The sequence below is a fragment of the Dendrobates tinctorius genome, unplaced genomic scaffold (genome assembly GCF_039654945.1).
Source record: "Dendrobates tinctorius isolate UK_male_01 unplaced genomic scaffold, ASM3965494v1 ptg000544l, whole genome shotgun sequence".
NCBI classification, from domain to species: domain Eukaryota; kingdom Metazoa; phylum Chordata; class Amphibia; order Anura; family Dendrobatidae; genus Dendrobates; species Dendrobates tinctorius.
In genome coordinates this window covers 98,373-123,538 of record NW_027362202.1, presented here as the reverse complement: position 1 = coordinate 123,538, position 25,166 = coordinate 98,373, and the positions used below count along the sequence as shown (strand labels likewise).

The following is a 25,166-nucleotide window of genomic DNA, read 5'->3' as shown; positions in this document are numbered from 1 at the left end:
GAAAAACCTGTTCTGTCTCTTCCCCACCCACCTCATATTCCATCAGTATTATAAAAGCGGCAGGTTTCCTTCTATAGGAACCAGAACCTTTCGACTCCTGGGAGTGGTATGTACTGTATGTATGCCGGCTGTTGGGTGTGAGCGACTGATGCCGACTTTATCAGTGACTTACATTTTATATGGTATGCAAAAAGCAGACCGAATTCTTACTTTCTGGAGAAGGGAAAATATTTGAATGTGGAGGGTGAATGTCTGTAGAATATTTAGCTCAATTATGTTTCAAATTTTTCTTATAAATATGCTACAATTTTTTTTGTAAAACCACAAGTTAATTTTCTTACTCGGATGCAGTAGATATAATACTGACAAAACTTTACGGATGTCGCAAGTTCACTTTCTGAATATTGTTCACAGTTGGTCTTTGGAAGGCATTTCTTTGTGTGATAATCCTATATCTTAGCTATGTATGATTGACTCTCCCCACCTGTTGCCAATGACTGACAGGTTTCTCCCTATACACGCATGCAGGAAGAGACCTGTCACTCAGAGGGAGCACGTAGAGAGAAACCATTGGTTTTCCACCTGTCCAGTAAGGGTGTGTGCACACGCTGCGGATTCTGCCGCGGTTCCGCAGCGGATTTGGCCGCTGCGGGTCCGTAGCAGTTTTTGCTGCGGTGTACAGTACCATTATTCCCTATGGGAATACAAAACCGCAGTGCAGACGGTGCAGATTTTTCCGCGCGGTTTTTCTGCGGTTTTGAAACCACAGAAAGAACTGACCTGCAGATTTACCTGTGGATTTTACACAAATCTGCGCTGCCAAATCCGCACACCAATCCGCAGCGTGTGCACGTAGCCTAAGTCTCCGATGAAGCTTGATCCCCAGCTGGCTTTTAAATATGTTTTTCTCTGAAATGCAGCAGCGTACACGGTTGTAATCATACAGCGAGAGTCTGATACAGTTGTGGCCAAAAGTATTGACACCCCTGCAATTCGGTCAGATAATACTTAGTTTCTTCCTGAAAATGATTGCAAACACAAATTCTTTGATATTATTATCTTCATTTAATTTGTCTTAAATAAAAAAACACAAAAGAGAATGAAGCAAAACATTGATCATTTCACACAAAACTCCAAAAATGGGCCAGACAAAAGTATTGGCACCCTCAGCCTAATACTTGGTTGCACAACCTTTAGCCAAAATAACTGCGACCAACCGCTTCCGGTAACCATCAATGAGTTTCTTACAATGCTCTGCTGGAATTTTAGACCATTCTTCTTTGGCAATCTGCTCCAGGTCCCTGATATTTGAATTGTGACTTCTCAAAACTGCCATTTTTAGATCTCTCCACAGGTGTTCTATGCAGGGGTGGATTAAGGGTAGCCAGGGCCCGGGGCAGTTCAGACTCTGTGGGCCCCCCTCGTCACGTGACGGGGGTCACGAATCGTAGAGCCACACTCTACATAGAGAATAATGGGGCCTCCAGCACCGACCTCCACCCGCAGAGCCGCACTCCACAGAGAATAATGGGGCCTCCAGCACTGACCTCCACCCGCAGAGCCGCACTCCACATAGAGAATAATGGAGCCTCCAGCACTGACCTCCACCCACAGAGCCACACTCTACATAGAGAATAATGGGGCCTCCAGCACCGACCTCCACCCACAGAGCCTCACTCCACATAGAGAATAATGGGGCCTCCACCCGCAGAGCCGCACTCCACATAGAGAATAATGGGGCCTCCAGCACCTACCTCCACCCGCAGAGCCGCACTCCACATAGAGAATAATGGAGCCTCCAGCACCGTCCTCCACCCGCAGAGCCCCACTCCACATAGAGAATAATGGGGCCTCCAGCACCTACCTCCACCCGCAGAGCCCCACTCCACATAGAGAATAATGGAGCCTCCAGCACCGACCTCCACCCGCAGAGCCGCACTCCACATAGAGAATAATGGAGCCTCCGGCACCGACCTCCACCCGCAGAGCCGCACTCCACATAGAGAATAATGGAGCCTCCAGCACCGACCTCCACCCGCAGAACCCCACTCCACATAGAGAATAATGGAGCCTCCAGCACCGACCTCCACCCGCAGAGCCGCACTCCACATAGAGAATAATGGAGCCTCCAGCACCGACCTCCACCCGCAGAGCCACACTCCACATACATGGCTGCTCTCAGTGCTCTGTGCTGTGCGCACAGGACCTGTGATGAGGTCACAGGAGGGGAGGAGACAGGGGTCACATGATCGGGGGCCCTGACACCTTACCTCCTGTGATCTCATCACAAGCCTTTGCACGCTACCAGCAGCATCAGCGTTCACGCTACTTGTAGATGCTGCTGGTAGCAGAGCACATAATGCCGCCCCCACGGTCACTCACTTTTAGGTGGGGAGAAGATGGAGTGCCATTGCAGCAGCCAGCAGGAATGTGGTGGGGGCCCCCTTAGAAGCTCTTGTGGTGGGGGCCCCGGGGCTGAAGCCCCGCCTGCCCTGCCTATAATCCGGCCCTGCGCGGTGGCGGATTATAATGGGGCAATTTACTGGCCTGGGCTGTGGGCCCCTTAACCCCACTGGGCCCGGGGCAACTGCCCAAATTGACCTCATTATAATCCGCCACTGGTTCTATGGGATTCATTGCTGGCCACCTTAGAAGTCTCCAGTGCTTTTTCTCAAACCATTTTCTAGAGCTTTTTGAAGTGTGTTTTGGGTCATTGTCCTGCTGGAAGACCCATGACCTCTGAGGGAGACCCAGCTTTCACACACTGGGCCCTACATTATGCTGCAAAATTTGTTGGTAGTCTTCAGACTTCATAATGCCATGCACACGGTCAAGCAGTCCAGTGCCAGAGGCAGCAAAGCAACCCCAAAACATCAGGGAATCTCCGCCATGTTTGACTGTAGGGACCATGTACTTTTCTTTGAATGCCTCTTTTTTTCTCCTGTAAACTCTATGTTGATGCCTTTGCCCAAAAAGCTCTACTTTTGTCTCATGTGACCAGAGAACATTCTTCCAAAACATTTTAGGCTTTTTCGGGTAAGATTTGGCAAACTCCAGCCTGGCGTTTTTATGTCTCGGGGTAAGAAGTGGGGTCATCCTAGGTCTCCTACCATACAGTCCCTTTTCATTCGGATGCCGACGGATAGTACGGGTTGACACTGTTGTACCCTCGGACTGCAGGGCAGCTTGAACTTGTTTGGATGTTAGTCGAGGTTCTTTATCCAACATCCGCACAATCTTGCGTTGAAATCTCTTGTCAATTTTTCTTTTCCATCCACATCTAGGGAGGTTAGCCACAGTGCCATGGGCTTTAAACTTCTTGATGACGCTGCGCACGGTAGACACAGGAACATTCAGGTCTCTGGAGATGGACTTGTAGCCTTGAGATTGCTCATGCTTCCTCACAATTTGGTTTCTCAAGTCCTCAGACAGTTCTTTGGTCTTCTTTCTTTTCTCCATGCTAAATGTGGTAAGGTACAGGTGCTGTTAATTACACAAAAGAGAGAAGCATCACATGATTTTTCGAACAGTGCCAATACTTTTGTCCACCCTCTTTTTTATGTTTGGTGTGGAATTATATCCAATTTGGCTTTAGGACAATTCTTTTTGTGTTTTTTCATTTAAGATAAATTAAATGAAGATAATAATACCAAAGAATTTGTGTTTGCAATCATTTTCAGGAAGAAACTGAGTATTATCTGACAGAATTGCAGGGGTGTCAACTTTTGGCCACTACTGTGTATACTACACATGGTTCATATATCAACCATCTTGTTCCTTTTAAAGCTTCTGAATGCTAAAAGTCTGAATGTTCCATGACATCATAAAAGCCTATGACTAATATTTTTAGGCTTGTAATTTGCCTCGGCATGGTCTAGGTAGTTGGAGACATAGAATAACTGTCGGTTGAATATTTACTGTTGTGATCCTCCAATAAGACCTTCTGCATATGGCAACTTTATAGATACCTAATACGGCTCCCTTATCCCTCTATGATCTCATTGTGTACTGATGTAGCTTTACTTATCATGACAAAGATATCACATTGCAGAAAAATATTCTGATGTTGAAATGTATACTCAATACCTAATTATATGAATTTATCAAGATTTTTTGTTATAAAGTGGATCTGTCACCAGGTCAAAGTTATCCAATTATTGCTCCTATTATATTCTCGCTGCTCCCCTGAATATCCCAGCTTTTGTCTTTTTAAAATCCGCCATACGGTTCCAGAGATATGGGTCTTTTTATTCAGTGATAATTTTTATTGTCATTAGCATGGGGGTGTGGCTGAAGAGATAATTATGGAGAGCAGCATAAAGACACTCCCCAGAGGATCTGGTCAGCCACGCCTCCTTGTAAAGACCGTAAAAACTAGCACTGAATGATAGATTCATATCTCTGGGACCTTATGGTGGATTTTAAAAAATTATAAAGCAGAATATTCAGGGGAGCAGAGGGAATAAAACCTGAGCACAAATTGGACACTTTAGACCTGGTAACAGGTTCTCTTTATGTATTAAGAGTTCATTTTCTCCATTGTGATACCTATCTTTTGTGTCAATGTAGGAAATACCACACCTGAACTTCATATTTTATACTTGGTCATCCTTGGGTTTTTTTATATGGTTGGAAAAGCTCAAATCTATGTTATATCATGAGCACACAATGGGGGATGTTCTGTCCCCGCATGAGGCAAATGAAGATGTGGCTGGTGAATAGGGGCTGGGAAAGATTCCTACCTTCATTTCCTTAATGCAGGGCAGACAGGACCAAGGTTGCTCAGCATCCGGAGAGATAATGCACACCAGGGATTGTGAAGTCCAGACTTGTTTAATTGGAAATCTGGACATACAGCGTATGATTGGTAATACAACAGGTTCTCCAGAAATGCAGAGTGTTAACAACAAGGTGTGAGCAACGAAGTGTGTGGTCGAAAAACTGATGCCTTTCACAGCTCGGTACCAGCATGTCTCTCCAGGTGAAACTAAGAATGGCTGCAAAGAGGAAGAGAAGGCGTAACCTCTGAACCGGAAGTGAAAGGCATGTAAAAGAATTAATTAGCTGCAGGCTGCCATACAGAAAAAGGACCAGAAGGTGGCAGCAGAGCAAATGCAGGACTAGATTATGCACAGCATGAAAAATAATACAGTCCATGAAACCATATAAGCATAACTTAGAATAGCACACTCCCCGTCTGAAATTCCGTAAGGGATTTCACTATATTAATGTTTTTTTTTTTAAATAAAGTTCAATAACCTAGAAAAGAAACACAAATATGCATGCCATGCAATAATAACTTCAAAACGAGGTAGATGACAGACAGTTCCTGAGTCAATCCAAAGATACCCATCTTCGGATCGGAGGAGCCGCACTAGGCAAACTGTCTCCGACCCAACGGTAATCCAATGGACGAAGTACTAGGGAAGTGTTCTGTTCCTGGTTTATCCTATCGGAATGTCCTCAGCAGAGAGTGATTTATGGCAGATGTGCCAACCGTGACAGTCTTTGTCTCCACGTGAGTTGCGATAAGATCTCGCAATGTAGACTAACCTTGCTATAGTCTTGACAAGTTTCATCCAATTGGAGAAGCGTTCGAAGTGCTTGCAACCGAGGCTGGAGGTTGGTTAAATGTTCGTGGTCGAAGCACTGACCTTGGAGCGGACTTCTGGATCGCCATCCGGATCCTGGATGCTGAAGACTTCCTAGTCCAGAATCTTCCAGAATCTTAGGACGTGAAAGCCAAGAAGAGTTAGCAAAGGACCTTATATACATAGGTCTAATAGCATGGTCTGCTGGATTAAGTTCAGATGGGATATAGTGCCATTGTTCAGGCTTGGAAGACCTCCTTATTCTCTCGATGCGGTTACTGACGTACATGTAGAATCGCCTTGTTTGGTTGTAGATGTAACCTAAGACAACCTTACTGTCACTGTAGTATTGTACGTCGTCTATGTTGGTGTCCAGCTCGTGCTGTATAAAGTCTGCGAGTTCTACTTCAAGCACGGTCACACAGAGTTCAAGCCTGGGAATAGTGTGATCAGGCTTGGGAGCCAACTTAGCCTTGCCGAAGACGAACCCAACGTGATCTTGATTGTCGGGTCCAGTCACCTTCAGATAGGCAACTGCTGCAATGGCCTCCATGGTGCATCCGAGAACACGTGGAGTTCCTTCCTAGTGCTAGCAGCAAGTGAGGTTCTGGTGTAGCATCTTGGTATATGGATTTCATCCAAGGCACACAAAGACTGCTTCCAGGTTTCCCATTTTGGTTCCTTATCAGGAGGGAGTGGGGCATTCTAGTCCTTGATGGTTTCAGAAAGCTGTCTCAGAAGGGATTTACCTTGTATGGTTATTGGTGCTACAAATCCCAGTGGGTCGTATAAGCTATTCACCACTGACAGGACACCACGTTTAGTGAATGGTTTGTCTGCACAGTTGATTTGGAAACTGAAGGTGTCGACTGACAGGTTCCACCTCAAGGCTAAGCTTCTCACACAGGCGGACAGTCAGGTCCCAGGTCTTTGTCCTTGAATCCTGGTGCGTGGTCACTTGACACAAAGGCTCTCATGACAGCCAGGCTGTTTGAAGCAATTTTGTGCAATCTAAGCTTAGCTTGGTACAGCATACCTTGGGTCCTCTTGAGTAGGTCAATCGCCGCTTCTTCTGTGGGTAGAGATTTTAGTCCATCTACGTAGAAGTCTTTTTCTACAAAGTCTCTGGCGTCTGTTCCATATTCGGACTCTCCTTCTTGTGCGGTTCTCCGCAGGTCATAGGTTGCCACTGCGGGGGAAGGGCTGTTCCCGAATACGTGCACCCTCATGCGATACTCTACCATCTGTTGTGAGTTCATTTTCCCCTTCGTCACTGAGGTCTGGTGAACTCCCTATTCTGGTAAAGGAAGGTAATGAGCCTGATTATCAGGCACTTGAGCCTAATGATGATGACTGGCTGAGTGGAGTCACGGACTGGATATAAGGCTGCCGACGCCCTTCTGCCCTGCGGGTGATTTCTCTGTGGACTTCTAGGAGACCAGTCTGATTCCTGCTCCTCTAAAGCTAAGTTTTCTGCTTTGCCTTTTAGCATTTGTGTTTTGTTTTTGTTTGCCTTGCTTTTCTGGACTCTGCCATTCCCTGCTGGGGTGAGCTGAATCTCCTTTTGCCGGTTGCTCTGTCTTCAGAATATTCCTGAGTACTGACATAGTCTTTTTGAAGCCTAGCGTCTTCAGGGCCTTTTTCACTGTCAGTCTGTTGGCTCTTATTTTCATAGGGTTTTTCACGGATTGCAGACAGCAGCCTTCCTGTCCTTTCCTATCTAGTTAGCTTGGGCCCCGTCTTTGCTCAGTCTATCTTTCTGTCTGTGTTGTGTTCTTTCTTCTTGCTTCACCGTCATTATATGTGGGGGGCTGCCTTTTGCTTTGGGGTCTGCTCTGGGGCAGTTTAGTTTTCCCTTTCTGTCTTTAGGCTATTTAGTCCTCCGGCTGTGATCGAGGGGTCTAGGGCATCGTAGGAACCCCCCACGGCTACTGCTAGTTGTGTTGATAGGTTCAGGGGTCTGCAATCTGATAGTTGCCAACTTCTCTGGTTTTCAGGACTTGGCTGGCATTTCTGTTTTTGCCTCCTACGGTGACTCAATCATAACAGAATCACCCGCCGAACCGCAGATCCTGGGGTACTCAATAGCAGGAAAGAATTGTGTTTAAAAAAAAAAAAAAAAAAAGGTGTGTGTATATTCTTTCCTCTATATCTCTGAGGCCGTAGGGGGAATTTTTTTTTCTCTCAATGGAGATAAAGCAAGTGTCTGATCATGTGGAGCAGCTCGCTGCTGAAGTGCGAGGAATTTCCGCCTATCTTGCTCGTTCACATGCTGTTGAACCAAAGATCCCCACACCTGATGTATTTTTTGGGGATCGATCTAAATTTTTGAGATTCAAAAACAATTGTAAATTATTTTTTGCTTTGAAGCCTAACTCGTCAGGGAGCCCCGCGCAGCAGGTTAAAATTGTCATCTCTTTGCTGCGCGGCGATCCCCAGGATTGGGCGTTTTCTTTGAAACCAGATGACCCTATTCTGACTAATGTGAACACATGTTTTCAAGCCTTGGGGTTGCTGTACGACGAACCTAATGCTATTGATCAGGCTGAAAAGACCCTGTTAGCATTGAACCAGGGTCAAGAATCTGCAGAGTTGTACTGTCAAAAGTTCCGAAAGTGGGCGGTCCTTACTACCTGGAATGATAGTGCCTTGGCTGCTCTCTTTCGGAAGGGTTTGTCAGAAGCCGTAAAAGATACTATGGTGGGATTTCCTGTTCCCTCTGGTCTGGACGATTCTATGTCTTTAGCCATTCAGGTTGATCGGCGTTTACGTGAACGCAGGATTACACGAGAGGTGTTGCCACCGGTTGAACAGACGTCTGAACCTATGCAATGTGATAGAGTTTTGTCTAAGGCGCAACGTCAGGAATTCAGAAGGCGTAATAAGCTGTGTTTTTTCTGTGGAGATGCCTCACATGTTATTTCTGTTTGTCCTAAACGTGAGAAACGCTTTGCACACACGTTTTCTGTTGGTGGGGTTCAGCCTAAGTTTCTTTTGGCGATTACTCTGATCTGTTCCCTGTACACATTTTCCGCCAAGGCTTTTGTGGATTCGGGAGCAGCGCTAAACCTAATGGACTTGGATTTTGCTAAACGTTATGGATTTCCGTTGACACCTCTGCAGACGCCTATCCCTTTGAGGGGGATTGATGCTACCCCTCTGGCTAAAAATAAACCTCAGTTTTGGACCCAGTTGGTCATGCGGGTCGCCCCAGACCACCAAGAAAATTGCAGATTTTTGGTGTTGCATGGTCTGCATGATGCCGTTGTTCTGGGGTTTCCCTGGTTGCAGATTCATAATCCAGTTTTGGATTGAAAGTCTGTGTCTGTGGTGAGTTGGAGTTACCGGTGTACCTTTAGTGAGGCTCCGGTTTTTTCCACCTCTCCTCAGTCGCATGAGGTTCCTGACTATTTGGCGGACTACTATGATGTATTTAGTGAGAATGAGTCTGCGTCCTTGCCTCCTCATAGGAGTTATGACTGTGCAATTGAACTAAACCCGGGGTGTAAATTTCCTAAGGGTCGGCTCTTCAATTTATCTGTACCCGAGCACGAGGCTATGCGGTCCTACATTAAGGAGGCGTTGGAGAAGGGTCATATTAGACCATCCTCTTCACCCTTAGGTGACGTTTTTTTTTTTGTGGCCAAGAAGGATGGTTCTTTAAGGCCTTGTATTGATTATCGTGCCCTCAATAAAATTACTATTAAATATCAGTATCCGTTACCCCTGATTTTGGATCTATTCTCTAGAGTCAGAGGTGCTTGCTGGTTTACCAAGCTTGACCTCAGGGGGGCGTATAATCTTATCCGCATTAAGCAGGGGGATGAATGGAAGACGGCGTTTAATACTCCGGAGGGACATTTTGAGTACCTGGTGATGCCTTTTGGGCTCACTAATGCCCCTTCTGTCTTCCAGTGCTTCATGAACGATATTTTCCGAGACTTTGTCGATAAATTTTTGATTATCTATCTGGATGATATTTTGATCTTCTCCAAGGATTGGGATTCTCATGTGGAACATATTCGGACTGTGTTCCGGATCTTGAGGGAGAATTCCCTGTATATCAAAGGATCGAAATGCCTTTTTGGAGTACAGAGGATTTCATTTTTGGGATTTATTTTGTCTCCGTCAACTATTGAAATGGACCCGGCCAAGGTACAGGCCATTTATGATTGGGTTCAGCCCACTTCTTTGAAGGCCCTCCAGAAGTTTTTGGGTTTTGCTAATTTTTATCGGAAATTTATAGCAAAATTTTCTAGTATTGCCAAGCCATTGACTGATCTGACTAAGAAGGGTGCTGATGTGTTGAATTGGTCTCCGGAGGCTGTTGCTTCCTTTCAGGAGCTGAAGCGAAGATTTACCTCCGCCCCGGTTTTGCGGCAACCTGATGTCTCACTCCCGTTCCAGGTAGAGGTGGATGCTTCTGAGATTGGTGCAGGAGCTGTTTTGTCCCAAAAGGATCCTGTAACATCTAAAATGAATCCCTGTGCTTTCTTTTCCCGAAAGTTCTCTCCATCTGAACGTAACTATGATGTGGGGAATCGAGAACTGTTGGCCATGAAATGGGCATTTGAGGAGTGGAGACATTGGTTGGAGGGAGCTAAACATCAAGTTGTGGTCCTCACTGACCACAAGAATTTGATTTACCTAGAGTCGGCTAAACGCTTGAACCCTAGACAGGCTAGGTGGGCCTTGTTTTTTACACGTTTTGATTTTGTGGTCTCTTTTCTTCCTGGAACTAAGAATGTCAAGGCAGACGCCCTCTCTAGGAGCTTCTTTGCTGATTCTCCTGTGGTGACCAAGCCTGCTACCATCTTAGGCGAAGGGGTAGTTCTTTCTGTCATCTTGCCCGATTTGAGACTTGCTCTGCAAGAGTTCCAGGAGGACAAACCTGAGTGTTGTCCCAGTGGAAAGTTGTATGTTCCTGACCAGTGGAAGAAGACAGTGATGTCTGAAGTTCTTTGCTCTGCATTGGCTGGTCATCCAGGTATTTCTGGTACTAGAGATCTGGAGAGTCGCTCTTTTTGGTGGCCCACCTTGTCTCATGATGTCAGGAATTTTGTTCAGTCATGTGGGACTTGCTCCCGGTCTAAATCTTGTTCTCGCTCTAGTGGGTTGTTGATGCCTTTGCCGGTCCCCAGGAGGCCATGGACCCATATTTCAATGGATTTCATCTCTGATATGCCGGTCTCTCAAAGAATGACTGTTATTTGGGTGATTTGTGCTAGGTTCTCTAAGATGGTTCATCTTGTACCACTCCCTAAGTTGCCGTCTTCCTCTGAGTTGGTGCCCCTGTTTTTGCAACAGGTGGTTCTCTTGCACGGGATTCCTGAGAACATTGTATCTGACAGAGGAGTTCAGATTGTGTCTAGATTTTGGAGGACTTTCTGTTCCAAGCTGGGAATTCAGTTGTCCTTCTCCTCTGCTTTTCACCCTCAGACCAATGGGCAGACAGAGAGAACAAACCAGACCTTGGAGTCGTATTTGAGATGTTTTATTTCCGCTGATCAGGATGATTGGGTTTCATTTTTGCCCTTGGCCGAATTTGCTTTAAATAATAGAGCTAGTTCTGCCACTTTGATGTCACCTTTTTTTTGTAACTTTGGGTTTCATCCTCGATTTTCTTCAGGGCAGGTGGAGCCTTCTGCCTGCCCAGGTGTTGACACTGTGGTGGAGAGAATGCACCAGATCTGGGACCAAGTGGTGGATAAGTTCTCTCTCCCAGGAAAAGGCCCAGCGGTTTTCCAATCGACATAGGACCATTAGTCCCATTTAAGATTGGTGATATGGTGTGGTTATCATCAAAAAATATTGCTATGAAGGTGGCTTCTCCTAAGTTTAAGCCTAGATTTATTGGACCTTACAAGATTTTGGAGATTATTAATCCGGTCTCTTTTCGTTTGGCTCTTCCTGTCACATTTAAAATCCATAATGTGTTCCATTAGTCCTTGTTGAAGAGGTTTGTTGAACCAGTTGTTTCTGGGGTGGCACCTCTGGACCCTGTATTGGTTGAAGGTAACATGGAATATGAGGTAGAGAAAATACTGGATTCCCGTCTGGCTAGACGGAGACTCCAGTATTTGGTTAAGTGGAAGGGTTATGGTCAGGAGGATAATTCCTGGGTCTCTGCCTCTGATATTCATGCCAAAAGATTGGTGCGTGCCTTTCATCGGGCTCACCCTGATCGCCCTGCTGGCGTGGTTGAGGGTTCGATGACCCCTCCTCAAGGGGGAGGTACTGTTGTGAGTTCATTTTCCCCTTCGTCACTGAGGTCTGGTGAACTCCCTATTCTGGTAAAGGAAGGTAATGAGCCTGATTATCAGGCACCTGAGCCTAATGATGATGACTGGCTGAGTGGAGTCACGGACTGGATATAAGGCTGCCGACGCCCTTCTGCCCTGCGGGTGATTTCTCTGTGGACTTCTAGGAGACCAGTCTGATTCCTGCTCCTCTAAAGCTAAGTTTTCTGCTTTGCCTTTTAGCATTTGTGTTTTGTTTTTGTTTGCCTTGCTTTTCCGGATTCTGCCATTCCCTGCTGGGGTGAGCCGAATCTCCTTTTGCCGGTTGCTCTGTCTTCAGAATATTCCTGAGTACTGACATAGTCTTTTTGAAGCCTAGCGTCTTCAGGGCCTTTTTCACTGTCAGTCTGTTGGCTCTTATTTTCATAGGGTTTTTCACGGATTGCAGACAGCAGCCTTCCTGTCCTTTCCTATCTAGTTAGCTTGGGCCCCGTCTTTGCTCAGTCTATCTTTCTGTCTGTGTTGTGTTCTTTCTTCTTGCTTCACTGTCATTATATGTGGGGGGCTGCCTTTTGCTTTGGGGTCTGCTCTGGGGCAGTTTAGTTTTCCCTTTCTGTCTTTAGGCTATTTAGTCCTCCGGCTGTGATCGAGGGGTCTAGGGCATCGTAGGAACCCCCCACGGCTACTGCTAGTTGTGTTGATAGGTTCAGGGGTCTGCAATCCGATAGCTGCCAACCTTTCTGGTTTTCTGGACTTAGCTAGCATTTCTGTTTTTGCCTCCTACGGTGACTCAATCATAACAACCATCTCTTTGCTGGGGTCATTGTCCTTGTACCACAGGAACCTGAGGAAATTCCTGTGGTCCTCTCTATGAAACAGGGGAACATCTGTTCAATGTTGGCAGTGATGGCAATGGGTTCTTTCCGGAACCTCATCAACACTCCTACTGGGTTGTTTGTAAGATTAGAACCCGTGAGGAGGACATCGTTGAAAGATATGCCTTGATGTTTGCCGCTTGAATCAAAGACAACTCTAATTTGCTTAGATTTCCGTGGGTGATATACTCCGAATGAGGGTAGGTACCAGCACTCCTCATTTTCCTTTAAGGGAGGTGCTAGCTCCGCATGGTTATTATGGAATATCCTGCTCATAAAGGAGACAATGTGTTCTTTCATCTCCGGTTTGTTGCTAAGTGTGTGCTGGATAGAGTAGAATCTGGACAAGGCTTGTTCACGATTGTTCGGGAGTCTTACCTTGGTAGCTTGGAAGGGTAGGGGAAAACCCCAGCGATTAGTCTCGTCCTTAAGGAACTCATTGTCCATTATCCTGACAAATTCCTTGTCTTCCATTGACGGGGCTACTTTGTTGTCATCGTTAGTTGTATGAACCACTGATCTTCCCAAGTCGTCTGCATAGGGGGGAAACGAATGACATCAGGCAGCTGTACAGGATCTGGGGGCTCCTCTTTCACCTCATAGTGATGAGGGCATGGTTTGCAGAAAGTATTTCGTCCGTCTTGGCGTACGTAGGTCTTAAAGGAATCGACTCTTGTTCGATCCAAGCACACATTTCCTATAATTACCCACCCCAAGTCGAGTCTCTGTGCGTAGGGGGCATAGTCAGGACCATTGCACTGTTGGCAGACCTTATGTATCCTTAAATTGTCTCTGCCGAGCAGAAGTAGGATTTCAGAATCTGTGTCCATAGGTGGGATAACGCTGACTAAGTGCCTTAGGTGTGGATGGTGGAACGCAGCTTCTGGGGTAGGAATCTCATCCCTTTGGCTGAGTATTTGATTGCATTCGATTAGCGTAGGTAGGGGTATTGCTACGCATCCGTTGACAGGAGAAGCAATGAAACCTTGTGCCCTCCTGCCGCTAGTCTCTTTGCGGCCCGAGCAAGTGTTCAGAGTATAGGGCGTTGCTGGTCCCTTGATTCCAAAGGCTTCAAAGAACTTAGGTCCAGCTAGGGATCGATTGCTCTGATCGTCAATGATGGCATACATTTTTACTGCCTTCTCTGGTTGCCCTTCTGGATAAACTCTGATTAGGCATATCCTGGCACAGCATTTATCACTTTGGCTCTCCCCACATACCTCTGAGCATGAGCAGGAGACAGCCGTGGTAGACTTGGCGTTATTCTGCGGCTCCCCGCCATGGCTTGTAGCTGGACTATTCTATCTCAAAACTTTTCTAATTCTCTGTATCAAATATTCTATGAAAGACATTTACTTTTCATAAGACATAACATTATCAAATACGTTATCATAAAACATTCAAAATTCTTGTAAGGTGCTGAACACTGTTCCCAGCCGGGCTTTCTTGCAGTGTCCCTTGAGGTAGACATCATTCTTCGAAAAGTGTCCATGCAGAAACATCTTCGCAAAGAGTCTCTTTATATGTAAAACCAAGAGAGAGCACCCAAAGGGGTGCAAACTATTTACAAGAAAGTTTTGGATCACACAGCATTCATGATCTCCACAGTTCCATTTGTAGAAAAACACTGCCAATCAAAATCAGGCAACAAAAGTGCTACCGGAAAAACATGATAGCAAACAAGGCACAACTGGTGCAAACAAACCCTCCTGGGTAACGAGATTTAGTAAATGTAAATTTTCAATTGTGGTCCCCTCCTGGGGTTCTGGAAGCTGAACTGGAACTGTTCTCATCTTGATTCTGGTTCCTTACTATGGGGTCTTGTCTGGTACGAGGTCTAGCTCCTAAGGCTTCTGCAGTGTGTTGGTGCTGATGAGCAACTGCCTGGGGACTTGGCAGTAAAGGGATCCCAAAATCACCGTCCCAAAACAATCCAGATCCCCCTTTGGCCTGTAGATGTCGGATCGGGCATGCCGGCTCCAACCGTACCCCCACCAGCATGGTCCTCCTCCTCCCCATCAACCCATTAGGAAGGCCGAGGTAAATACCTGGAAGTTCCCGACGGTGCAGCCTCTGCTCTGGGGCAGGTGGTGTGGCAGCGGATGCTGCCCGGTGAGACACCGGGGACGGCAGTGGAGCCCATGGCAGCTCCGGTTCCGTGGAAGCTTCGGTCGGGACCTGCGCAGCCGCAACAGGTCCGGCCGGGAGCACGGTCTCAGCTCCCGGGTCCTCCGGTGACTTCTTTGGGTGAGCAGGACGCAGCCGCACGGACAGCGTGGAGGTGAAAGTTAACGCTGCCGGGGAGCAGTCTGGTGCGGCAGCAGCAGGTACCGATGGAGAGGGTACCGCTGATGTAGGCCCCGCCGGGGCGCGCTGTCGTCTCAGCCTCTCCAGTGCTTCTCTTCTTAGCTGCAGATGGGTAGTCAGTTCCGTGATCTCATCCTGTAACTGCCGGCAAATCATGCCAGCTTCAGGGTTGGAGCCGTCAGCCATGGCGCCGGGGGTTTGCACTTCCCCGCGCTCCGCAGGCCTCCTTCCCTCACTCTCCAAAATGGCGTTCTGGCGTTCTTCTTCTTGCTCCGCCCTTCTGCTCGTCACTGGCTTTCTCTGCCCCTCCTTCTGGGGGAGGCGTCTTCTTCCCGCGCCTCCATACCAAGCCAGTATACGAACCCCTCGGGGGTGGGCCATGCATCGGTCACATAGTAATTCAGGCAGGGACGGCCCAAGACTCTTCGCGGTCTTTTCTTAGGACCTCCCATCTCTTCACGCCCTTGTTCCCCGCGCCAGCGGCCATTTCTAATGTCCATTTTACAGTCTATTAAATTTGGTCTTCTGCACATTTTCAAAAGTTGTAAATCCAAGGCACACAGAACCCGATGGCATCGGGTCTCGTCATCCTGTTCGTGACACCAAAATTGGGTCACCCTCGCAGGCTTCACCCAGGGCAGCGGGGCACTCGGTACCGGGCTGGTGTCAGGGGGATGAGGTGTCACAGCAGCGGTGACCCGGTCCGTGGCCCTGGGCGCCCAATATCAATGGCGGTGATGTTAATGGTGTTAAAGTTTATATGAATAGTTCGTGACGCCACCCGTGGTGTTTGGCAAGTAAGATGGTAAGCCAACGCTGCATACAGATCCGCTGGGACTGATGGTGTGGTGCAGCAGAGATGGTATAGCTCCCCACAGGTGGAGCTGTAGTCCCAGGGCAGTGTAGGTGCAATGGATGAGGAGAGGCGCAGAATGGTATGGATGATGTTACCCAGATGTAGCGGTGCTGGAATAACTGGAGGACACCAGAGTATGCAGTTCCAAAGCTTTACTCACTGTTTGCAGTTCACACAACTGCCTGCCTCCGTACTGTGTTCTCCAGGTCAGGGCTCCAGCCAACCTCCAGGCAGGATAGGATTCTCCCTTCCACACTCCGCCAACATGTACCTTACTGAACGACTCCTCCAATGTGCCTTTAGGTACGAAGCACTCCAGTACTTAGTTACCCTGGAATGCCTCTCTCTAGGTGTTCCTAGTCTTTACTTGTATGACAGACAGCTGTAGCCTGCTCGGGGACTCCTCACTGCATCCCGGCTCTCTATTCAGTTGCTGTTGTGTCCCAAGTCTATGATGGGAGCAAGGCGTTAGCGGCTCACTACTCCTCTGGTGTCTGTTGCCGGACATAAAGTTCCAATCAACCTCGGGGACCGGGCCCCGGCCTTTGCGCTCTCTGGACTGGAAGGGTTCTCTCTCTTTCTCAACCTGCTTCCCACCGTCCTTCTATTCTCCTTCGTTCCGTTCTGTTCTATCTGTTTTATGGAATCTGTAGTCTTCAGTCTACGTCTCTTTCTCCTTCTCTTCCTTCTCTAGGGAGCTCGTTCCACTAAGACCAGTCCTCAGCCTCTCCTGACTGACTGCCTTCCTCCGCCTTGAGCTCCACTCAGGCTGACCTGCTGTCAGCCTGCTCTCTCTCTGGGACTCACCCCAGACTGACCTTCTGTCAGACTGACCTGAAATCCTACACCTTCCCTCTCTTTTATAGCTAACTCCACCCGCCTCCCCAGCACCTTTCGTGTTACGAAGCCAGGGACCACAAAAGGCACCCTATGACCTTTCCAGCATAAAGCATGGATGGGTCCCTGCTGCTGTGTGTGGGGTGCAGGTGTTGGAATGCGGAAAGGAGTTCCCACCTTACCTGGATGGTGGGGCACTACTCCTTAGGAGAAGGTGCAGTACCTCTGTGGCAACTGAAGCCTCAGGGGCGCCACACTTTCACAACTAGATGACGGTGTTGCTGGAGCTGTAGTGTTAGACTCCAGGAAGTCTAGGCTAGGTCATTTGGGCCTGTTCGTCGATGAACTTGCAGAACTGATTAAACGGAGGAAAGGTGACATCATGTAACCTTTTGTACCTGGAGACGCACACTGCCCACTTCTCTTGCAGACTATGTGGCAGCTTTGAGATGATTGGGTTCACCCTATGGGCGGTGTCCAGGTAGCGCAATCCAGACAGACTAAGGTCTCTTTTTGCAAGTTCCAGCTCCATAAGCAGATCATTTAAGTCCAGAAGCTTGTGGGCTTCCTTAAGGTTGATCCTTGGAACGTTCTGCAGTCTCTTGAATAGGGACTTTTCTATGGCTTCAGCACTGCCATAGGTTCTTTCGAGTCTCAGCCAGGCAGAAGCGAGACCTGCTTCAGCTTGCCCCACGTAGACGGTCCGGAGACTCTTGATACGGTGTGTGGAGTAAGGACCCAACCATTTTACCATGAGGTCGAGCTCCTGTTCTGCGGATAGGTTGAGGTCAGCAATGGTGGCATTGACGGTTGCTTTCCAGGCTCTGTAGTTCTCTGCACAGTCGTCAAACTTTGAGAGGCTGGTGCTGATTAGATCTTTGCTCACTATAAACCTGGCAAACTCTGACATGTCTGATCCTACACTCCTTGTTACCGTGTCAGCTTGTGTTGCCAATTGGGTGTATAAGCTGTGTGGCGTGGAAGGGTGAATTGTTCCCGGGTAGAGTGATGTTGCTGCAGGGTTGAGCTGTGGTTTAACCTCTGGAGATTTCGATGACTGTGGCTTGAACCGTGGAGATGGACTGGAATGCATCTTGTGGTCATCTTGTGGTGATTGCTGCTCCTGAGGGGACCCATTATGGCATTGGTCTTGGGTCTCTGCAGATGGTGTGGGTAACACTGGCATCGTAAGTTGGGCTGACTTGGATGTTTCCACATTGTTGGGTTGAGCATCACTGGAGAAGGTGTGTGCTGCAGATATCTGTTTCTGCACGTAATCACTGGTACGGACGGCTGGGTCCTCTTCTTCCAGTGGTGGTAGGCAAATCGGGTCGAGGTTTTGCTTCAATGCTTGCTCGAGTATTTTTACTTCAGCTAATGCGATTTTTTTCCCTCCATTTCTATTTGAAGAATCTTTGCCCGAGCCTCTGCTTCTGTTTGAAGGATCTTTGCTTGGGCCTCTGCTTTTGCTTCTGCTTACTTGGCTTCTGCCTCTGCTTTCTTGGCTTCTGCCTCTGCTTCTGCTTTCTTGCCTTCTGCCTCTGCTTTCACTTTCTTGACTTCTGCCTCTGTTTCTGCTTTCTTGACTTCTGCCTCTGCTTCTGCTTTCTTTCATGCGTAGGAACGTCTTAGTTTGGATCGCTCTGCATCTAAGCGGGCCTCTTAAGATTCTGTCCCTGAGGGTTGAAGTCCTTGAGCAGGATGATTTGTATGACTGAGAATAGTGTCTGTATGAGCCTGACCTGTGGGATCTTGATTCTTGCAGATGAGCAATACGGAGCTCCGCTTTATCTATGGCGTCTTGCACAGCAGCGTTCCTTTCTCTGTCTGTGGAATCTGCTTTACTTAACTCTGATGAGGCTTCATCAATATTAGAGTCTTTTAGGAAAGAGGCGTACCTTGCAGACAGTCTCTTGCATCTTCTGTGGGCTGTCTAGCCATTTTATAGAGTCCTGTAGACTCGCTGCATCATTTTTGTGGCTTTAGATGCTTGACATGAGGGAGGTGACTCATTCCCATAGGTCATCCAGGTTGTCATTGAACTCATCCTTTGTGGAACGGTAGTTCTCGAGGACCTTTAACGTTGGCTTAAGGGAGGGTACTGGTCGTGAGTCTTGGCCTGTTTCTGAAGCTGTTTTCCCCTCTTCGTAATGGGCAGTATTGGGTTGTATTTGCTCTGTTTCAGCAGTGGGAGACAATGCAGAGTCTTTTTCGGCCATTTTGATTTAAGGTGCGCTGTCTCTTTAAGAAACTGAACTTTTGAATTGGAGGCTGGAAATCGCAGTGCAGCTTAGTTAAGATGTCCTGACGAGATTTCCTAGCTGTTTTTGGAGAATCAAGGGGCTTTGCAGTCTGACAATCTGCAGCGATGTTGTATAATATACAGAGAGTCTCTATGCACAATGAGGTCTGGGGTAATGCTGCAGTTTCTTAGCAGGGCAGAGATGCAGTATGTGAGCAGGCAGAGTGCAGGCATATGGATAGGGAAATAAGAGTAATTCTGGCCGGGCTCAAGGCAGTTTTTCGACTGTTCTGTCCCCGCATGAGGTGAATGAAGATGTGGCTGGTGAACAGGGGCTGGGAGAGATTCCTACCTTCATTTCCTTAATGCATGGCAGACAGGACCATGGTTGCTCAGCGTCCGGAGAGATAATGCACACCAGGGATTGTGAAGTCCAGACTTGTTTAATTGGAAATCTGGAAATACAGCGTATGATTGGTAATACAACAGGTTCTCCAGAAATGCAGCGTGTTAACAACAAGGTGTGAGCAACGAAGTGTGTGGACGAAAATCTGATGCCTTTCACAGCTCGGTACAAGCATGTCTCTCCCAGGTGAAAGTGAAACTAAGAATGGCTGCAAAGAGGAAGAGAAGGCGTAACCTCTGAACCGGAAGTGAAAGGCATGTAAAAGAATTAATTAGCTGCAGGCTGCCATACAGAAAGAGGACCAGCAGGTGGCAGCAGAGCAAATGCAGGACTAGATTATACACAGCATGAAAAATAATACAGTCTATGAAACCATATAAGCATAACTTAGACAGAACAGCACAGGGGATTCCTTACACCTCATGCTAAAGGAAAAAAGCATGAACGCTATGTGGTTGGTCTAGTTCCAGTAGTGGGAAGTTTTCATGCTTCAGGATACAAAATATTTTAGACTATGTTATGCTTTTAGCTTTTCGATAACAGTTTGGGGAAGACCCTTTTATGTATCCCATTGCAGAAAACAAAGATGATAAATGCATGGTTGGGGGAGGTTGGTGTGGAAGATCTTACATGACTGGCCACACAGAGACTTGACCTCAACTGCATCAATCGCATTAGGGATGAACCAGAATGGAGATTGTGAGTCAGGTGTAGCAGGCTAAATTACAAATACAAAGCTATTTTTGCCACTACAGATTTTGCAGCAGATTTCCTGCTATGGGAAGTTTGCAGCGGAAAAGTCCCAAAACATTATATTAATAACGGCATGTTTCCATACAAATTTTCTGTAGCCGAATTTTGAAAGCAGAAGAAAAACACATTGGGAATATCTGTATCAGATTTTTTCATGTAAATGTGTTGAATTTGCTAAACATTTAACTTTCTGCATTGAAAAAGGTTAAATCTGCAGTGCGTGCATGAGATTTAAAGGAAATATGTTACTGTTATTATATAGACCAGATATTCCATACTCAAATCCGAGTAGAAAAAATGCACAGTACGTGCCCTGTGGGAATATACCATGATTAATTTTATAGATGGGTGCTCTAATGATGACACATTCCCTTCAGTAGGTTATAGTATATTGATACTTAGTTTATAGGGCAGTCAGAATTGATCATTTAAGAGGCCACACGCAGCCACTAAATGTGTGGATGTGTAAGGAGATGGACAGTCTTCAGCATCTTGTCCTTGCCAACCAAAGTCATTGGTACCATGTGGCCAGCAAGGGCATAGCACCCCCTTAGTGCAAGTCCTCACATCCCGCCAGGACCTCTACCTTCATGTAGCTTGCCAGGGCTTAAAATTTGAGTACCTCGCCCACCGCTACTGCCACACACCCCATTACACTTGGCATAGTCGGCAGGAACGAGTCTTACAACCGTAAGAGCAGATTGATGTGGTGAAGTTATGAGGAGGATGGGGACTATCTCACAGTCTAAAATGGCGCCAAGCATGGACTGTGAAATGGCGGTTAGTGATGCAGAACAACGTGGGTGTAGAAGGTACAAAAGGGTGCGAAGACCTGTCCAGCCCTCCTGAGGTTATGCCTATCAGAAGCAGTGTGGTGATTGGAAATGTCAGTCTGCAGTGTTGAGTAGATGCGAAAGTAAAAGGAGAAGGCTCGCCCCGGAATGTATGACTTAGGAAAATTGGTGTGGGGAGATAAACAGCATGGTGAGCCGAAGAGAACCCCACCCAGCAGAAGGTGCAGTAGTGACTAAAGAAGCCGAGCGGCAAGAGAGAATGCATCATTTGTTGGTTGGAAGTAAAGGAGAGTACTGTGCGGTACAGTGATAGTGGCAAGTGACAATGGCGGAATGGGAGTTTATGTTGGCGAGAGGAGATCTGGCGCTTGATGAGCCAAATGAAGAACGACTCTTGCTAACTAGACTGTAGTCCTGAGCAGGGTTGGTGTGAAGTAGAGTGAAACCATGAAGAACAAGTGAGTAAAGAGAAGGGAATAGAGACGATAAGCAAAATGCTCCGTATTGTGAAGGGAACATTCATGAAGATGTGTACCCGCTATTACTGCATATAATTCCCACAAAGTTATCATTAAGTAAAGAGTTTATTTTCAACTGGTGGTCTCCCTCATTGAAGTCTTCAACATCTGGTCCTGGTCAGCCAAAGTTGTCTGCACCATGCAGCCTGAAAAGGCATAGGGTCCCCATGGCACTGGCCACACACCCAGCAGGGACCCCCCACCTTCATGTAACATGTTGGGGTGTAAGAGATGAGCACCTCACCCACAGCTACTACCCTGCATCACGTTATTGATGGACATTAAAAATAATCACTGTGGACTGCATATAGGCATATCCCACCTTACGTGAAAGCTCCAAGATTAATATTTTCCCTTTTTTGTGAATCTCTAATGAAAATCTACACTATTATGAGAAAAATGATCTTGTGTTCAAATTTAATATGTACAGTGTGTGTGTGTGTGTATATATATATATATACTGTATATAATATGTGTGTGTGTATATATTTTAGCAATATTTATTTTGTAATCTGTCTTTACAAAAAAATACAAAATAAATTGCTAATTTAACCCTGACTTCTGAAGTTATTTTAGGTTCATACCTCATGCATTTTCAGGATTACAGCTAATATGTGTCTCATTATCAGGATTACAATGAATGGTACCATTTCTAAACACAGCTGGTAACACTGGATCCACCAACCACAATAGCAAATGTGACAGTTCACGTTCATTAGTTACTTCAATAAAAAAGGGAGGGTTAGAGTCAGTCTAATGCTGCAAATGTACATATGGATTTCCTAAAACAAAAGGAAGTAAGAGTTTAGAAAAGCCCAAAATAATAAAAAATACCAAAATGTTTAAAAAAAAAAATCACACAAAATAATAACCAGATTTGAACATTAGGTTATTCTCTGATGACACACTCGCTTTAAATCCTCCTACACACACACAGTATGTCATATGATACTGTTAGTTTTTGGTCAAGAGACCTTCAGTAGAGCCTAATAAAGATATTAGTATTATCACATGCATTACCCCGTAGGCTATGTTCAGCTTATATTTTTGCTATTTGAGGTGGGCACAAAAGCCCAGTTGATCACGCTTTTGCGCATGCCTTAAATAGGTGGTGCTGTCGAAAGGTCAGGCAGAGCACACACTGATTGCATCTGCTTCGATAAAGTCAATGGCCCCGTCAGCGATTTTGCCCCAATCACATTTTTCAGGGCTTTAGATGGAAGATCCACTGACCTGTGGCAAAAATATAATGTGAACCTGGCCTGAAAAAATAGGTTCTCAAAGCAGTTATGTGAATGAGATGAGGAGGTATTGTGGTTTGTGCATCTTACAGATATGATGTATCCTTTACTACAATATAAACATATTATAATGAGATACATTGTTTGTAATATATTGTAATATAGTGTCAAAGAGTGTAAAACTAAATAATGTGTCCTTCCCCATTACTCTGTAGATTATAAGCCCATGAGGTTGGGGTTTTCTCCCCTCTGTACCCATCTGTCACTTTTAGTTTGTTCATTGTGATTTGTATAGCGGTATATATTTTGTTTATAAACCCTCCTCTCATGTACAGCACTATGGAAGCAATGGTGCTTTCTAAATAAATAATACTAATATACTACATTGTGAATATGCAACATTTTCATTAGTAGTTTCCACTGCCATTGTAACTGTAACAGGTTAATACATTTTTACTTCATTTTATTTCTTTACAGAAACACAATGTGGAACCCAAACCAAGGTAAATGAACAAAGACTGTTTTAAAGAGTAATTTAATAGTGCAAGTGGAGATAAGATATACTGTATTACAAAGTTTCTTATCAGAAAAATAAATCTTTCTCTTTCTGTATAAAACAAAGCAAACGACACTCGCCTCTTTTCTACATCAGTAATCTGGAAAAGAGGGGCTCCCAGTCTTTGTTTACAAGTGACTGGCATGAAACCGCTGCAGTCAATCATTAGCCTTAACGCTCGCATTCTGTACTATTGGCATCATGGCTCCATATGTTGAGTAGTGATGCTATTAGTTTAATACATGACCATTGAGGCCACTGATTGGCTGCAGTAGGCACATAAAGACCAGGAGCACTTCATGAATTTCAGCACTGGACAATTAAGGGAAAGAATAGATGAGAATAGTTTATTTTGCAGCAAATACAGCTTTAAAGAAATGTTTAAAAGTTGTATAACTCTAAACTAAAGTTGAGGAATAACATTCGCATGACCCTGGTTTTGTGGCCACATCATTACTTCATGGCTGTTGGACCAAAGCCTTGCAACTGTACTGTACACCTACCTATTGGCATCTCTGGTGCCTCATCTAATTAGTTGGCTCAGAGAGAGGCTGTTGTGTCATGCCTGCTAACCAAAAGGGGTGATGGGGTTTTCAGCAGGTAGGAGGACGTTTGCAGGGCTCTGGTCCTATGGCCGTTGGACCAGGATCCTGCAAAGTTGTGTCCTCCTCAACTCTACTTTAACGTTACTATGCAAACATGCTATCTACATCCATATATGCCAACAATCTCCTTTTTCATTTCAACTCTTTCTTATAGACATTGTCTTTGACATTGATACACAATGATTTTAATCTCTTTCTTATAATTCCATTTTGTATGTTAGGGACACCCTATGGACAGCCAGGATACCCGGCACCAGGATATCCTCCTCAACCGGCACCAGGTTATCCTCCTCAACAAGGAACTTATCCAGGCCAGTGTCTTCCAGGCACTAATCCCTATCCAGGATATCCTGGGCCTACTTACCCCCCTCCTCCAGGCGGTTTTCCTGCTGGATGTGTCATTCCACCAGGACCGCATGGACCCTATGGGCAGCATGGACACCATGGACATCATGGACATCATGGACAGCATGGACATGGTGTTCCCGGCTGGCCTCCCCAAGCACATGGATTCCATTATAAGAAACACAAGAAGAATAAGCACCATGGACATGGACACGGAAAGGTAGTGATCATCATTCATTGTATACGAATGTTATATCATCATATAAAAGACACTAGCCAATTCATCAAATGAAATTCACCAGAAAAGTGAAAAGACATTTGCTAATTTCAAGCTGGTTTTGTGTCCCCTGTAGTATATTTGGGAAAAAAAGGTTTAAAAGTTATGGTTCACTATAGTTGCATCAAATTAATGAACAAATGTAATAATTACAAAACACTGGTTGTTTAAACCTTAGTCCAAGCAAGGAATAAAACATGCAAAAAAGTTCATAACAACTATTTTGGTGTTCGCCATTATACACCATAATGAAACAATCACTTTTTTTTCTTGGGTCCGTATTGATCCAACAAAACACGGCATGTTTCATTATAAGAGGCACTGTACAAAGATAGAATGAGCACCTATGGCTTATAGTATGGTCTGTAGGCACATTATTTCTTTTCTCATGAAATAACTTATTGTAATTGGTAAAAGTAAACATCCTCTTTTTCTTATTACAGCATGGATGTGGATCATCTAGCAGCTCCGACTCGGATTAAATGGGCTTAGAATGAAAAGTATGAATCTGAATAATCAAATATCCCACCTATGTATGTGGATGATAAGAAGAAATGACCTAAAAACATCAACACGTCTCTCAAAATTGTGTCACATTTCAAATTCATACAGAATAAACCTGAATTTTCTATTGCCCTGTAACTGCACAGAATCTGTTAATAACACAATACATAAAGCTGGAGTGATTGCTATATATTTGGTAAATAAAGTCTTACATCTTTCA

At 45.7% G+C, this 25,166-nt stretch overlaps 1 long non-coding RNA gene across 1 annotated transcript; it reads left to right on the top strand.

The window, feature by feature from the left end:
- Nucleotides 1–25,166, top strand: LOC141078364 (uncharacterized). Its single transcript, XR_012227825.1, has 4 exons — nucleotides 1–106; nucleotides 23,137–23,162; nucleotides 24,042–24,385; nucleotides 24,886–25,166. It is a non-coding gene; the product is annotated as an uncharacterized lncRNA (long non-coding RNA).